General features: G+C 46.1%; 1 pseudogene; it reads right to left on the bottom strand.

Annotated features, from left to right (window-relative positions):
- LOC112068439 (sterile alpha motif domain-containing protein 11-like) overlaps positions 1 to 10932 on the bottom strand; it is a 28636-nt pseudogene that overhangs the window by 12056 nt on the left and 5648 nt on the right.

Here is a 10932-nt window from a genome sequence, read left to right as displayed (position 1 = left end):
CATTATCTGTCTGCTAAACAATTTGAAAATACTGGTTCATGCATCCAAATAATGTCCTAACCGACTTCCCCCAAAACTATCAGTTTGTTCAACAAGAAATTTTTGGAGTGGTTGGCAAAATGATTTTTAAGCGACTCTAACCCTAGGTATGTAACTTCCGACTTCAACTTAGCTGTTACTCGATTGCATACCCTTTCTCTCGAGTGCATTGGCTGTAGCTTAGCATGCTAAGTGGGCACAGTTAATGATTGGTGTGGGTGCATGGCTTATGCCAAAATCATCACAGGTTTTCAGCGGACGGGGTGAACATGTAAGTTGTGATGCCATGTTGGTTAAGTGCTGCAGTCGTGGTATGGTCTCCCGTGCAAGTAGGGCTGGTATATGGAATCCAAAGGGCAGAGACTGCTGTGGAGCCTCTTGGCAGAGGGCTATGGCCGCCAGGTGGAAAGATGGTACTCTTAACGCGCTCATTGCTCATGTCGCCTGGGGTGTTAAGGCGGGTGGCTAGGTTGATGGATTTCTGCCGTACCGCCAGACGGCTGACAGGCCACAGAGCACCGACCCTCGCCCTCGCCCGTGCCTCCTTGGCCTCACACCCCGCCGTCCTGCCGCTCTCTTTCCCCTGTCTCCTGGGAAGCCCATGCCCTTCAGGCCGCTGCCATCCGAAGCCCTTGTGCCATCCCTCTCCCATCCCGTCTCGCTTTGTCCGATCCTTCATCTTCATCGATCGGACCAGTCTCGCAGTCTCTGTCCTCTCACTCACCTCGCTACATTCCCTTTTCTGTTGGTACTCTCCCCCTCTGCATGCTAGGGGGCCTTTCCATGGAGGCCCCCTTCCTAATCCGAGGCCCGAGCACCCGCAGCTTGTCCCGGTGTATCTTTGGGTCGTTGGCAGCCCCAGGGGACCGCTGTAGGAATTGATGGTACAGGGGAAGCATGTGGGCTTTGTGTTGTTTCGAGCACCTAGCCTGGCTTTTGGCCGTCGGCGAGTCTCGTGAGGGGGTATAGGCTGCGACGGCAGGTGTCAGGGGCCATGGTTAGCCCAGGGGTCTGGAGCCTCCCCAGCACGCTGCGCTGCGCTGTGAAGACTCTCCACCCTGTGTCCGAGCAGCTCTGCTGAACTCTCCAACCTGGACCGGACATAGAGAGGAAAAGTTAGAGACATTATCAACACAATACAAACAAACATTTAGATACACCAAAGAATTACACCTATCAGCTGACACACACTACAACACACACAACACACCACACACACACACACACACACACACACACACACAACACACACACACACCACACACACACACTACATCCCACAACACACACAGCCACACACACACACACACGACCAACACACACACACAGCACCACACACACACCACAACAGACAAAAGACAATGACAAACCTGGCAAGTTTCTGCTTCCGAAGGCCATCGTCCTTTTGCCGTGCAAACATCTCACTGCAGGCTGAGAAAAACATATCCTGAGGAAACGCCATAAAAAACAGAACAAAATACACACACACTCATAAAGATTTCTGACATACACTACCAATGGGTTTTTTAAAATTTTACAATGACATAACCCCTTCTGTTAATATCAATAACCCACAAAGACATCAGGTACAACATACATTTTAAGATACTAAACATTCTATCAAACAGCTCTAAAAGCACAACGACAATGAATTCCATTGAACAATTTTACCCATTTCCAAAATTTTGCTTTTAGTGGCGAATGCCACTTTAAATTGCGTTTACCTGTGCTCTACCTCACATAGCCCTCACTTTCTTGTTAGTATTAGCACCTATCTGGTTGGATTTCAATCTTTACCCCTTGCATGAGTATTGCGAACCTATTTATAGCCTCTGAATTCTAAATTAAACCAAATGTTCCCCGATTCGTTGGAGAGACATACTACTGGCGTCACAACCTGTCTATATGTCCAGGCAATCGCTTAATTTATCCTTTACATTTTAATATGTATACCTATGCAAATCCTAACTCCCTAATCCCACCTATTAGAAGCTGTAGACCCTATCTTCATCTTCTTAGTTTAGCCTCTAGCTCTATTAGCATCCGACTTACTTTGGGCCTTCCACAAGGCAGGGCTGCCCACATTGATAAAGGTGCCGTTATTGTGCGTTTTCCCAACGCGCTGTGCAGGGCATGCCGTTTCTGGGCCTCCTCTGGGACGCCCCAAGGTGGGGATTTACCACTTCTCTCTCTTGCGACACCACTCTATCACTAACGCAAAAACACACCACAGTGTAGCACATCAAGACATCCGCTGGCCCATTCATTCTAAGTACCCCGTCTAGGAACCGCCTTCGCGCTTGCCCTACCCTCTTTTAAAATAAATCATCAATTGAACTCTACCTTTTGTTTTTTATCAACCTAAATCTAAACTAACCAGTTCAACACACGTTTTTACTGATTGAATTAGTCATACTCTTCACAAAATTTTGTTTATTTTAAAATGAATCGTATCAATATTTCTCTGAACGTATCATAATAATGCATGTACCAGTATTATTCTACCAAAGCCTACGGTGCCTTACAACCACTTAGCATGACTAAATGCTCAACCAAATGTATAATTTGATCAATTTTTATTTATGCAATTAGAAATTAGAGTATATCTCTATTAGTTATTAGTGTTAATACGCCCTAACTTATTTTGCTGGTAAACCAACTAGCGCCCAAGTCCCTTAAATTAATTACTTGCTCCTGACAACCGCACCACATGCTCAATCGACGCTATGTACATTCCATGTTAAAAACTTCAGAAATTCTTTTGATGAATTCCAAAATGACACGTTATTTTACCCACTAAACAAACACTTCTCTCAGGCGATTGGATCGGTCCTCCTAAACAAAACTCCATACCTCACTCCAGTTAGTATCTCCATATGGCCTCCTCCATGTCATCCATGTACCGTCTCTGAGATCATTCGTTTTGTGCACAATTCCAGAACGGTCAGAATGTGTTTTTTATTCTAAAATTGTTGGGAGGAGCAAATCCAGACTCATTGTGGAGAAGACACCACTTCGGAGCGATTGGGGTGGTAGCCCTAGCCAATAAAAATGTGCATAAAAAATGTTAAGAATTAATGCCAGAAAAAATCATATGTGGGAATTACTCATCATTGAAAACATACTGAATTAAACCACAATGGATTCATTTCTTCGTTATCGGACCCCTGTATTGGCGCCCCTCTACCCATGCCTCTTTCTTCCCCATTGAATCAACCTACATTCTTTCTCTATTAAGGCTCCTATTTCACTGTTCACGCACACCAGCATCCATGGCTTTTTTGACAAGATTCAAAACCAAAAATTGGTGAGCTGCATCACCAAGTTTGCATCGCCCTTCTGCTCCTGTGTTCATCCCTTCTCGTCGAACCCTGGCCAATGTTTCTTATTTTTCTCTCCAATTGGCTGCGCTTGGGAAGGCATGCGGTTTTCTCAGTTAACTTGTCTCCTGTTTTTTTCTAATCGTATGGCTCACAGCACATTTTCTCCCATCTGGTCTCAAAGCTCACTCGAGCTCTTGACAATGCTTCGTCTGGCACTCCACTTTCCATTTGTTTCTAGCATTGCCATTGGGACGAGACACTTACTCTTCTTGTTCTCTTTGACAGTGCGCTTGATTGAACTCGCCGAGGTGCATCGATAAATATTCCTTTCCAGCCCTTTTCATATTAATAGACAAGTAACTTAGGACTGCCCGTCAAAATGTCATTCTTTCCTAGTCATTATTTTTTAGCCACTATGTTCCTTATCTGACTCTTCAAATCACCTCTGTCACCTAACTCATATTCAATTTATCATATCATGAATTGGAATCACCCTCCTTCCTCATTCCTCTTCATTCAGTTCATTCATATCTAAATTGAAAGTCTGACGGAGAAAATTATCATATGTCTTATCACCCAATCCATTTACGCCACTTCATTATCAGTAGATGGGGGAGCAACGGATATTAGAGCATTTCTTCCCGTTTTTAAAAAGTATAGCCCAATGCTCTGAAGCCCAGTTCCTGTTAGGTAATCGCTCCATATCAAATCCATCCAAGACGACACCCATTATACAATTCTTACATCCTTACTACTGATTGATCATCAACCAAAATTTTGCCTTGGCTCAATAAAATCATAACTTTCTTAATAAAGTAGGCTTTTCTAGCAAAGATAAACATTTCTCATCACCGTCACCAACGTTTCGCCAGGGACTGTTGGAGTGTGTTAGAGGGGATGGTGGAAAAACTTGAAAACTAGCCTTTATTTGGCAGAGAGTTTGAACTCTCCTTCTTATTTGTCTATAACAATTACAGCTGATTCCCACCATTGCAGGCCCAAACTCCATCCCATCAAAATCAGAGCAGACTTTCAGGCCTCGGCTTTTCAAACAGGCTCTTACTACGAAAAAAGGCATTATCATCATTTTCCAAATTTCACAGTATTATTTTCAACCCTCCTAATGTGGAAACGTACTACTATATATAAAAAAACCACCAGCGGGAATGACTGTTTCTTTGACTGCCCACTGGGCCCTTTAATCGATATAGTGCAAGCGTGTTATCTCAGCAGTCACTACAGACCCTGGTTTTGTATTGGGCCAGAGGCAATGGGGGTATTGGACACAAAGCCAGCCGTGATTGGACGGGAGAAAATGGTAAACAGGTAGAAATATCTCACTTCCTCGAGTTTTTGATGAAAAAATTTGACCACTGAGCCAAATCCAGTAAACGTCAGTTCCGGTTGTCAGCTCTTACTTACATGAAATCAGTTACATGACAGTTAATGAAACATTAGTGAGCCTACAAACCCACGATCATGGGGAGTAGATTCTTAATCGCTGTCTAGTTGTTTCTAAACCATACCTCTAGGTGTATAGCAGTGATTATGTTTGAGGTGAACGGCCTGATCTATATGCTCTCAGGACCATTTACGGTATTTTGGTAACTGAAGCCCTGGCTAGCTACACGCTCTCCTCCCGGTTATTTATAGCATTGCCAGTCACTGGAGCTCCCGTGTACGCCATAAGGCCCCTCGTTCAGTCTGCCACGCGCAAAAGACCGCCGCTGGCATGTTTTTATCCTGAGCTTTTACCTCCCTCCGTTTCCCCTACGTACTCAATCCATCACTACATCAACACACCGACACGACACACACAGCACTAGCACACCAACAACACCCACACCACACTCACACACACCATCGACATACAAACAACTAAAACAAACAACATCACACATCACATCGATCCACACTACACACAATCTACACACAACACACACTATCACAACACCACCACTTACATATTTTAGCCTACACACACATAAGTAAGTTTGTTTCGATTTCCGACAGCTTTTGGGTCTGACACCCTCCAAAGCTCTTTCCATGATAGGCCACGGGCAAGGACCCTTCTAAATTAACACTCATTCCTCCTCTCTTCTCTCTTTTCCCTCCTAACCCCTTCTCCACTACTCTCCCGTCTCCGGGTCCGTATTTGAAGCCAGGTGTATAAATGCAGGTCTGTGTACTCAAGCCCTATTATGGACTCCTCACTTTGTCATCTTTCTGAGGCAAAAGAAATAAGCTCCTTCCTCTTTTCTTTCTGTCCCCTCCGCGCCTGCTCTTTCTTTCACTCCCTGTCTGTCTCTTTCCCAAATAAACAGGGAAACAGGGGAATATTGAGCAAGGAGAAAAAGGGTTGTGAGAGGAGTAGAGGTGATATAGAATAGCTTTCAGTTGGTGTACTTTCAGGAGATATTTAAGTGTCAGGGTATACTGCGTAGTGTTGTGTGTTGTCTATTGATGATTTTTTGTATTTGCTTCTTATGTTGTCTTTCGGCCAATAAACCCTATTGGGTCCTTTCTTTCTAGCACCCACACAGACACACATGCCATCCACACACTCATCATGTGTGCAATTCGTTTCAAGATAATTGACATCCTTTGCGCTTTTTTGGAAGTGCTGATATGCTTAAGTACAATAAACCATTCATTGGCGGTGAATTACAATCCCCTAAGAAAGATACCCCCATTTTTTTGAATGGGCGCATGCAGCTATTTTTTTGGAATGTCTTGTGAAAATCAACTAGCTCTGCATGTCGCTGCCCATTACACAACAGCAGGAGACAGGGAGTGAGAAGGATCGATGAGGGAAGACGTAGATGATGGAGAAAAGAGAGGATGCTAACAATGCAATGGTACACTCCATCCGACCAAAGCATGATGTGGAGCGCACATTACATCGGATCGCCGAGTTTCCCACCGTTGCAACACAATGATCTTTAAATTCCGTGTATAATCCGCTGTCTCTCGGCGGATGCCACCACTCCTGTACATTCCACGCAAACCAGAATCCATTAATCTGGGGACTGAAGATGCTCGGCCGCTCTTCTATCCCCGGCCGAGCTAGCCTGGCCCGCTGCTGCTATTATATACACCGCCCGTGTGTAATCACCTGCCAATCCTCCGAGCTACAACTTAAGCCTGCCACGAACAAGCTACACTAGGCTAGGACCCACGGCATGCCAACCCATTTCACTTTCACCCCCCCTCTCTCCCCCCCCTAGCCCCGTTAGCCCATCCCGGAGATAAATAACGGTCAATTAAATTGCATGCTGAGCCGTTAGCGTCGTCCTGCACCATATAGACCTAATCCATGGGGAAGGCCCAAGAGAGGCGGGGAAAGGTTGGTGGGAGCGAAGGGACCAACGTGCTCTCTCCCTTTCATAGGAACCCAACGAGAAGGAGGCAGCTATTAACCGGTTGTTGTGGCCTCCTGGCATGGCCGATGGGTGTGTGGGTGTGTTTACAATGCTCGTGTGGTGCGTGTGCTGCCCTGTGTGTGTAGTATTGTTCAACACAGCCGACACGAAAGACATAGGAACACCTTTCCTATATGAGTTGCCCCCCTTTTACCCCCTCAGAACCCACCCTAGTATATATTCACCAGACTCCATGACTCCTTCCACCAACCATGTCGCCAACAGCTTTCTCCCACAGGGTGCAATACTGGCCCAGGGCTCCAATGCTTCCTCACATTTTCCTAATTAAGCAGTTGGCCTCTGGATGTTCCTTTGCTTGTGCACCATTCTTAGTGACACACAGGAAAACTCTTGACGTGCAAAACCCAAGCAGCGCCCAGTTCTCACACTCAACCCTGGTGCGCCTGGCATCTACTTACCCATAACCTTTTCAACAGGCTTAAAATCATTTCTTTGCCCATTGCAGTCCTCTTCTGTGCAAATGCACAACAGTATTCACTAATCCAACCGCTCCTCAAATTCTCTCCCTAATGCTAAACTTCTCCTTCGTAACCTGTCTCTCTTCCCCTTAATCTACACTGATTGAAGAGATTAACATTGACCATTAATAAAGGATCTAAGTTGCTTACGATCCTAGCCTGTTACCCTCGTCGTCCTCTCTACATTGTTCTAACCAGTCAGTGTAATAACCATTAAACATAATTTTCTATTATGTTTTATCCACCCAATATATACCATACTGTTCAACACTCTAAAACCTTTTACAAGATGATTTCTAACACATAAATATACAAGACTATCCCTTCCTACATATAAACACCTCTCACATTCACAAACTCAACATTACATTTGAGCACATCTCTCTCTTTCAATGTTCATTCTCTCTCACTCTCTCTCCCTCTCTTCTCTCCGCTTCTCTCTCTCTCCTCTTTCCTTCCACGCCCTGCATTAGAGGCCCCCAATGGCTCCTGGAATTCATCATGTGTGACCGACCTGTCAGTAGTGGCCGACACGGCCCCTCCACACGGGCCCATGTGTGGTATTTTGGGTGTGTTGTGTTGTGTGTGCCCGTGTGGTGTGTGTTGTGGTGTGTCCTCATAACCCCTGTTGGTTATTTAGTGTGTTGTGCTCTGTACTCATCTTTGTGTGTAGATTTGGTTGTAGTTAGTTACAACCTACGGCCCTTAATTTACTGCAGCGTGTGGCTGGATTCAGAGCACGTGTGCGCCTTCACTCTCACTCGACAGGAACCACCATGGACACAGGAAGCGTCATTATAAAGTGATGAGAGACTCCCCCTCTCTGTTCTCTCTCCTTGCTTCCTATCTCACTCCTCCTTCTCACTCCTCACTCTCCACTCCTCCTCTCACTCCTCGCTCTCACCTTCCTTCTGTGGTTCAATCTCCTCTTGCAGCTCCACCTCTCTCTTTCTCTCTCCTCCCTATCTTCTCTTTCTTCTCCTTCTTAACTCCTCTATTCTCTTCTTTCTCTATCTCTCCTCTCCATATCCCTATCTCCTTTCCCTTTCCCCTGCATCATCCTTCCAACTCATCGCTCTCTTATTTCCTCCATCTCTCTTCCCTCTACCTTTCGATTCAAAACATCTGCTCTTTCTTTCTGTATCACATCTTCTCTTCCTGTTATTCTCATCCTTTCCCTCTCTCTTCTTGTTCACCATCTCTCTACCTTTCTTTATCACCATCTCTTCCCTCCCTTTCTTGTATCACCATCTCTTCCATCTACCTTTCTTCATTACCATCCTCTCTGCTTCGTCTTGTAGATTACCGAGAGACTCTTCGACTTGCGATTACCGATCTCTGTCTCTCTCTTTTCGCTTATTACGATCTCTCTCCGCTCTTCTTGTCGATTACCATCTCTTTCTCTCTCTTTCTGTATTACTCATCTGGTCTCTTCTTACTGTGGGCTTTATTACCATCTCTCGCTCTCTCTTTCTGTTTACAATCACTACCATCTCTCATCGGTCGTTTTCCTGTTAATTCACATCCGAGTTCCTACTACTACTTTCTTATACCATCTCCTCTACCTCCTCTCCCATTTCCATGTATTCACCACTCTCTCCCTCGTCTATCCTGTATTACCATACTCTCTCCCTCTCTTTCTGTATTACACCCTTCCTCTCTTTCCTTTTTTTGATTACCATCTCTCTCCCTCTCTTTCGTATCACCATTCTCTACTCTCTTTCTGTATATACCATCTCTCTCCCCTCTCTTTTCTTAAGTGGCTACCATCTTCCTTACTCCTCTCCTTTTGTATCACCATCTCTCTCTCTTTTGGACCACCTCTCTCTCTGTATTACATCTCGTCTCCCTCTTACTGTATTTACACATCTCCTGGTCAATTAGCCTATCAGAAGCTTCTAAAGCCATGACATAATTTTCTGGAATTTTCCAAGCTGTTTATTAAAGGCACAGTCAACTTAGTGTATGTAAACTTCTGACCCAGTGAAATTATCTGTCTGTAAACAATTGTTGGAAAAATTACTTGTGTCATGCACAAAGTAGATGTCCTAACCGACTTGCCAAAACTATAGTTTGTTAACAAGAAATTTGTGGAGTGGTTGAAAAATGAGTTTTAAGGACTCTAACCTAAGTGTATGTAAACTTCCGACTTCAACTGTAGCTGTTATCATTGCATACCACTTCTCTCGAGTGCAGTTGCTGTTAGCTAGCATGCTAAGGCACATTAAGATTGGCTGGTTGCATGGCTAGCCAAATAGCATTCACAGGTTTCAGTCGGAGTGACATTTAAGTGTGATGCAGTTGGTTGGTGTGTGTGTATTACTCACCGGTGTGGAAGTAGGGGCTGGTATATGGGAATCCAAAGGGCAGAGACTGGCTGTGGAGCCCTTGCAGAGGGGCTATGGCGCCAGGTGGAAAGTGGTACTTAACGTCGCTCTTGCTCAGCCCTGGGGTGAAGGGGTGGTGGCTAGGTGGTGATTCTGCGTCCGCCGAGCTACAGGGGCCACTGAGCCGACCCTCGCCCTCGCCCGCCTCCTTGGCACCGTCACACCCCCCCTTCCTGCCGCTCTCTTTCCCCCTGTCCCTGTGAAGCCCATGCCCCTCAGGGGCCTTGCCATCCGAGCCCTTGTGCCTATCCTCTCCCATCTCCGTCTCGCTGTCCGAGTCCTTCATCTCATCATCGTGACCGTCTGCGTCTCCCTCCCTCCCTCGGCATTCCCTTTCTTGGTGCTCTCCCCCTCTGGGCTGCTGGGGGCCTTTCCTGGAGGCCCCCTTCCTTAATCCAGCCCGAGCCCCGCAGCTTTGTCCCTGGGTGTCTTTGGGTGTTGGGGCCCCCGAGGGTCCCTGGTGGTTGAGAGAGAGCAGGGGGCTGTTGGTGTGTCGGAGCACCAGCATGGCGTTTTGGCGTCGGCTGAGTTCCTCGTGGAGGGGGTGAAGGCTGCGCAGGGCAGGGTGGTCCAGGGGGAGGCCATGGGTTAGGCCCAGGGGGTTGGAGCTCCCCAGCACACGCTGCTGCTGCTGCCTGTGAAGACTCTCCAGCTCCTTGTGTCTGAGCAGCTCTGCTGACATCTCCAACCTGGGACCGGACATAGAGAGGAGAAAGGTTAGAGGACAATTATCAACACAATGACAAACACATTTAGGTAATACAACACATAAGTTCAGCCTACTCAGTGCACACACAACACACAACACAACACACACACACACACACACCACACACACACACATTGCCTCTACCATACAAACAATATTTAAGAGCTTCGTCGCAACATCTATGTTCATAATAATCTATGCATTACCCTTAATACAACATCGACGACATCTTCTTATGTATCAACCCGATAACCGCAACCCGACCAAGCCAATCAACACAAACACCGAGCCGACACAACCAATACAAGACAGCATACACACAAGACCATGACACAACCCACACACCCGGCTTGATCCCACACATCGCACATGATTTCTCACTGCTGAATCAAAGATCACCCAGAACAAACACACGTCCAACTAACAACGACATCACACACAGACTTCTTTCTCTACACAATAGCAATTTAAGACACAATGACCCCACCTGAAGATCAATGGTCCCTCTGGCTTCACCATCCGAGCAATCTCCGTTCCGGGCAAACGATTCACCTTGCGGCAGGCTGGATGGAA

Source organism: Salvelinus sp. IW2-2015, unplaced genomic scaffold, assembly GCF_002910315.2.
Source record: "Salvelinus sp. IW2-2015 unplaced genomic scaffold, ASM291031v2 Un_scaffold516, whole genome shotgun sequence".
Lineage (NCBI taxonomy): Eukaryota > Metazoa > Chordata > Actinopteri > Salmoniformes > Salmonidae > Salvelinus > Salvelinus sp. IW2-2015.
This window is presented reverse-complemented; position numbering and strand designations above follow the sequence as displayed.